Consider the following 6,859-nt stretch of genomic DNA (forward strand, 5'->3'; position numbering starts at 1 on the left):
GACCCGTTTACTTTTAGACAACGAGACTGTGTTCAAACACAGTTCCTCCACATACCGGTTGGGAAACGCCTGGGTCCCTATTGTTACGATGCGTCTTATGATGCCCGTGTTTGAAATTTTAGGGCTTCATTTCAGTTTGAATACAATCCACCCCACATCAAAATAAACACCACAATTCATGTGATACCTGTCGTAACAGTTTATTGTCAGGCACAATTTAGACTTGGGTCACACATTGGAATGCATGCGAGCTACCGTAACCGCCATTTTGTTTTACGGCAATCAAAACAACGAAACCAAATGACCGATCTCTTCAAAACCTAGTGGATTGTTCATTTTTTGAAATGTTTGACGCAAGCTTCACATGTTAGAGTAAATAGGCCTATCAGTGGTTCTTTGTAACAAATGTTCGAAAGAAAAACACGAAGAAAATGGGTATGAAATACGGATGCCAAACCATAATGCGCATACAATTCTATACTTCACACGTTAAAACAATAGACGTTTGCTAACCAGTGTGTGGAGGGACTGTCGTTAAAACAAGCGTATTCAAAAATATGTGACTCATATTCATACATGGCACCGTATCACTTCGATTAAGGCACTCCTTATTTCACCTTATTGTATATGGAGTGAGGCCTTAGTGGCCGTGGATAATTAAAATACGCGCATGGTAAACACAACTTCTTCGCTTAGGGGAGAGGGGTTTTGCTGTATTTCGATTACCGTGCGCAAAATTCGCACTACGTGTATCTGTACATAGCGCCACATCTCGCAACACGTTATACTGTTTGGCACGTACCAGGCCAGTGCAGTGCAAATGTAAAATAACGTAAGTCTAATTTTGGATACACTGTGTCAATTCATTTCATTCTGTTGGTAGCGTCACTGTCGAGTTGACGCTGAACAAAGATTGATTTTGGATGGGATATTCATGGGGGTCACGTGGTAGCTTATGCGTGATTCCATAGCAACGTTATTACTGATTATAGCATATAATTTATTTATTTTTCTTTTATCTTAATTCTGGTGCGCTATTTCAAATATGCGCAGCCATTTTGAAATAGCGCACCAGAATTAAGATAAAAAGAAAAATAAATATATAAATTATATTAACGCCGAATTCAAGGTTAGCTACAATCATGTTCGTCAATTGGAAACGTCACTCATTATGGGGCAAGTAAGTTTATAAGTTAGTGATTTGTAAGAGTTATTTTATTGATTTACAGTGGCATTCACCGTCTGTACATAGCCACTTGTGGGTTTCAAGGCAATATATCCCAGCGTCGGTGGGTTAGAGGGCCCAGTTGTTTATAAATACAGGTTTGTGTGGGGAAGAACGTCACAATAATAGCTGGCCACAGAAGAGAGAACCATTGTCAGGTGAGGTCTGTACTTTGGTCTGAATTGTTAGTTCCCTTTACGATAAAGTAATGTTTTGAACGCGACGGCATCAAACTAGAGCTATATAGGTATTTTGCAATCTAGGCAACAAATAAGACGTTGGTTGACAGTCGCTTTTCAAAGAAGAACTTCTGACCAATTGCGATGCACGGATATAATTAGGTCTACCTTATCTTTGTTGCGGTCAAGTTACGTTACAGGTGACGTTCATTTACGAAGTGATGACGCCACTGGTGTACTGACTGTCATTATTCATTGAATTTGGTCTTCCTTGTCTTAGATCCGAAGATCCAGCTTAGAACTTGAAGATTGCGAGATTTTAACTCACTTTTAAAATACAAGAACGCACCAAGCTCTTATACGGTGACAGCCGTACATAGGGAATAAACCTTGAGATATCTTTACAGATAGTGAGGAAAGGTTTCCGCTAAATACGCTTTCACCCTCCGATATTTGACACTGTTCTCAGGATTTGTATAGTATGCTTTCAGTTAGTTTTGTGAAAATTTACCATACTTCCACATACAGTCCTTCGGTTTTTTAACAAAGCAGAGGGATTGCAAAATTTGCCATTATCATCGCATCACATCGCGTCAGAAGTGTAACGAAACTAGAAGGCTGAGTTATTGTGTAGCAGATAACCACAGTATGTCTCGGATTGCATTACTACACGTATACCCGTGAACGACTATCCTTGTTCGCCTGAACTATGACCTGTGGGCTCTGTGCATTACTGTGTAATTCATTTTGCAACGGGGTGGGAGTAGCGATCTAATACCAGTTTACAATGCTTCCAAGGAATTGAAGGTTCCATGGGTTTGTTTCACAACAATAATGGAACCGAAACCAGCCTGCTTACTTTAAGTCAGAGCTAAGGAGGGACTGTGTTCAAACAAGCGTACTCAAAAACATATGACTCATTCGCATACATTCCACCGTATCTCTTTGCTTAAAAGGCGCCAGGCTGCTGCCCACCCTTATTTCCACGAAATTGTTTTATATGGGGCGAGGCCTTAATTTGGGTCGGGTCAAGCGGGAATAATGTAGTGTGTCTATCCGATTTAATTGTGTACACTGGTGATATACCTTACTTGTACTGAGTTGGGATTGTGCAGCAACCGTTTAGTCTTAATATTTTCTGTATCAACATTATCTGTCAATAAACTGCTTTCGTTATGATATCTTAATTCTGTTGCACTATTTCAAATAGTTGGGAATATTTTGAGAGATAATACATAACATTGAAGTTAGAGAGTAACGCCGTTCCAGCCGTAACACTGTTGTAATCAACATTTAACTTCCGTATTCACACTTTATAGCTAAGGGACCGAGCACAATTAACGGCGGGGGGGGGGCCGGAAGAGAAAATGGGGGGGCCACGAAAAAAAATGAGTGTTCTTGGGGTGGGCCATGAAAATTCCAAGGAAGGTAATGGTGGGCCACCAAAATTTTTACACCATGACAGACAGAGAATATTTTTCAGCATTTTTGTTCCTTGTTGAGGTTGGAGTTCCTTGTTAAACTTCTTGTAGCGTGATGAAATACCAAGTCTTGAACCTCACAATGCAGTTGTTCTGTGTAAAATCAGCAATATTATGATTAAAATAGCACAACACAATACTGACAAGTATATTCCCTTACAAAACTGAACTGCCTATTAGCCAGTCCACATAACTGTGTGGAACAGGTGGCATGGCTATTTGAGGGAAAATAGGCAGTCCATAGCAGCCCAACCTGCCACATGCCAGTATTGGAAATACGACATGTTAAATTTGAACATTCATCACAAGCTATGCATGTGAAATCAGGCTCAGCCATGTGAAGTAACCATTCATTAGCAGTCCTATTGAATTCATGACAGAAGGGAAGATTGTCAATGGATTGAATGGTAGCTTACACATGTGGCAGTAAAAATTTAGACATGCATTAATAAACTCCAAGGACTGACTTGTTTGTCAATTCTCATGTTTTCATATCCCTATTGTCTATTTAATTTAAATAAATTAGGCAGCACTCATGTGTAGAGTTGTTTTTACTTGAGTTAAGTTTTTCAGGTGAAATTACTCATGTTTGCACAATAGAAATGTCACATGGGTCACATGCACTGGTTACCAGTTAAATTGTTCTCAGACTTAAATATTTAGTGGATACAGAAGCAACGGTTTGCCATTTTAAAGTGACAGTGTAAAGCTGTAAGTTTTTGATTTTGTTAATATTTTTGTTATGTATTACTTTATTGGTTCACAAATTTAAGTTGAATTAGCTCGTTGATATTATCAATACAACCAACATACACTTTGTGTGCATGTATATTATAAAAGTCCACGTGTTATTGTGTTCAATTAAAGTTTAGTCCAGACCAAAATGTGTTTACCAACAATAACAATGCTGACTTTACATAATACAGGTTGTGAACACTGGACATTTGAACGTGTTTTAGAAAATAGAATAACATTTGCAATACTGGCTAACATGATTTTGAAAAGAGAGAAAAACCTGTAGTCGATGTACGAAGAACAAAATTTCTGCCAAAATTATGAAGTTACAGACTATCCCTTAAATATAGTTAGAATTAATTTAATTCATCTCCATTCAAAAAAAAGAGACCAGGATTTTCAGCATAAACCAATGAATATGACAAGAGGGGAGTAATGCAGATGGTGCGAACGTCTGTGAGTAGTAAATTAAATCAGATAAATCAGCACAGATCAAATTTTAAACATCGTTTATTTTTATTTTCAAAATGTGAAATAATTAACACATGTTCACCGCTAAATATTCAATATGATCGGAACCTGCATTCTATTGAAAGGTACTCACATGGTTGGATCTGTCAATAAATTTTGTCAGATCATCACACAACGACGAACACACTTGCGACGGTTCTGCATCTGCCATTGTAAAACTTTCGCGATCACAACTTACATAAAACTTAATGGAAACGCAGTACAGGTACTGTTCATCCCCAACCGTTCAAAAATCGAGCCGGATCGACTAACGGTTCTGACGATGTATGATGTCGTGACTTTGGAAAGAGTTGCGTTTCCGAGAGTGGACGGCACGCACAGGGTATGAACGTAAGGGTCCGTAAATGAGTATGCTGGAATTTAACAAGGCTGATCAGTATTGCAACGGGGTTCACTTAGTGTGCTGGCTTAGTGTGCTGGACTTCCGTATTTTAACTGATCTCTTCATATAAAGTCATTTTTGCTTATTAGAAAAATCTAAAAGAACAGTTTACGCGTACTTGAAATGTCAAAATTTTGCGACGGTCACGACCCTTGACCTTTCGAATTTGACCAATGCTTTGTGTTCCCACGCGATCGTTATCGGACACATTATGCGTTGCATCTCTCAAATGAGATAACGCATAGTTTTTTTCAAGTATTAACGGCTGTTCAAATCTCCAGCTGAATCTTACGAATTATGGCTGATTTCTTCCCCCAGTGACGACACATTTTTAGTCAAAACAGCAAGTGAGTTAGGTCTATGTATGTTTCGGTGGACATTTCCCCGCGACATTGTTGGATGCAGTGACCGAGATAGCAAGTCGCCGTGGACGATAATTTTCCATTGATCCGGTAAGTATTTGAAATGCATATTTATAAAGGGCAATTACGAAATTAGTATGCCTTATAGAGAGGCTTTTCTCTGCACATCGATGTTTCCCTGGGAAGCTTGGCTTTGTATATGGCCCGACATTTTTAACCTGAGCTTGAGGGCCAGTGGCAACAACTAGTCAAGTCAATACAACTTACACAAGCCCAATACATTTCTAGATATGTTACACTTTTAATGTGTTAATTTTGCACTCGCAAAGATGCATGTAAAAAATTCCTCTATGTGTATGTAACAAATCACACACATGTTCTGAAACTGTATTGTAAATTTGTTCATTCTCTTCTTTCTGTTTCATTTCAGTGTGCATATCAGCCAAGGCCCAAGAAAAATTCGGCAAGAATAATCATGACCTACCTAAAGAAGTCTTCAATATCAAATTTCAAAACAAAATAGGACATGAAAGACGAGACTTGGCCAGAGCTAAATGAACTCTTTTAAAAACTAATCTTTGACTAAATCACTTTTCACTGTGTCTATGAAATTTGTTGAAGCCAAAAATTTATTAAATTGGTCATCAGACTTACAGATATAGGCCTATTTTGTGCTTTTTATTTTGAACGTTTGGAAAGGTGAGTCTGCTTGTGTTTGCTGTGATCAGGTGAGTCTGAGTTGCTTTTAACTCTGTTTGGCCTGTCTTAGTTTTAGGCCAAATATGGTTAAATTACATCTCTAACCAATTGTATCATATAATACATGTACACTAAAAGAGCCTGTGTAAAAAGTACTTGATTTCACTGGAATTTGATTTCACTTATTTGATATTTGCTTACACCTTGCAAACATGCAAATGTAACAATGTTTACCAAATTCGTAACAGCAACATCAATAAAAGTAAAATCTGGTGTCAAATCAGTACTTTTCATGGTGCTCTTTTTCTGCCAGGATGACCCTGTCATTCATATGTGCATTCAAAATAACCGTTCGTTCACATACATGTGAACAGTTCAAAATAACCATTCGTTATTCAAATAACCATTCGTTCACATTTATGTGAATGGCTAGCTGAAATGAATGTGTACTGCCTAACTGCCTATTCCCTATGCACATACAGTTAGCCATGCCAACTAGCCATGTGAATGCTAATTTCACATGGTACTGACAGGCATTCCTGTTCTATAAGCTAGCTGTAGGTGTTACAAGTAGTAAAGCTTGAACATATGTTATTTTGTTTACTATTTATATATTTATTTGTTTATTATTTATTTCAAGAATGCAAGAATGTTGTTTTCACTAAAGCATATATTAAAAGTTATAAGGATTATATATATGTGTACAACTTTGTACCTATGTAATCTTTCTTTTTTTTCGGGGGGGGCCACAAAAAGTTTGTTGCCGGTGATGGGGGGGCCACTAAAATTTTTGCTGGTGTTAGGGGGGGGCCTGTAAAAAATTTTTGCACCACATATTTTCTCTTCCAGCCCCCCCCCCCCCGCCGTTAATTGTGCTCGTTCCCTAACGTCATTACTAGCTTAGCGGAACTGTAGACCACTGACGACGTGCCAAAGTAGTAAGATAACGCATCAGCATACATTGGACAACAAAGACCAATCGAATGCTCTGAGGTACGCAGGTATATCATCGACCATTTCAATGAAGATATCCGTATTAAAGTATGGTATCAAGGTTCAGAGCAAGAATAACTCTGTGCATTGTAATGCGCCACCAACTCTAAATAATAGATAGCAACAAAAACTTCGTTCATGAGATTTTAATGAACGTGATCTGTATTATTATTTTACAGCTACGTATGATGTTGAAATTGATCTAATATTTGGTGAAACAACTGAAGAGGGAGTAATGACAAGCAATGGGGCGTTTAGACAAGTGTGACGGA

General features: G+C 38.1%; 1 long non-coding RNA gene across 1 annotated transcript; it reads left to right on the top strand.

Annotated features, from left to right (window-relative positions):
- The first annotated feature begins 4,843 nt into the window (after positions 1-4,843).
- Positions 4,844-5,552, top strand: LOC139135554 (uncharacterized). Its single transcript, XR_011553009.1, has 2 exons — positions 4,844-4,985; positions 5,326-5,552. It is a non-coding gene; the product is annotated as an uncharacterized lncRNA (long non-coding RNA).
- The last annotated feature ends 1,307 nt before the right edge of the window (positions 5,553-6,859 follow it).

The sequence above is a fragment of the Ptychodera flava genome, chromosome 1 (genome assembly GCF_041260155.1).
Source record: "Ptychodera flava strain L36383 chromosome 1, AS_Pfla_20210202, whole genome shotgun sequence".
Classification (NCBI taxonomy): domain Eukaryota; kingdom Metazoa; phylum Hemichordata; class Enteropneusta; family Ptychoderidae; genus Ptychodera; species Ptychodera flava.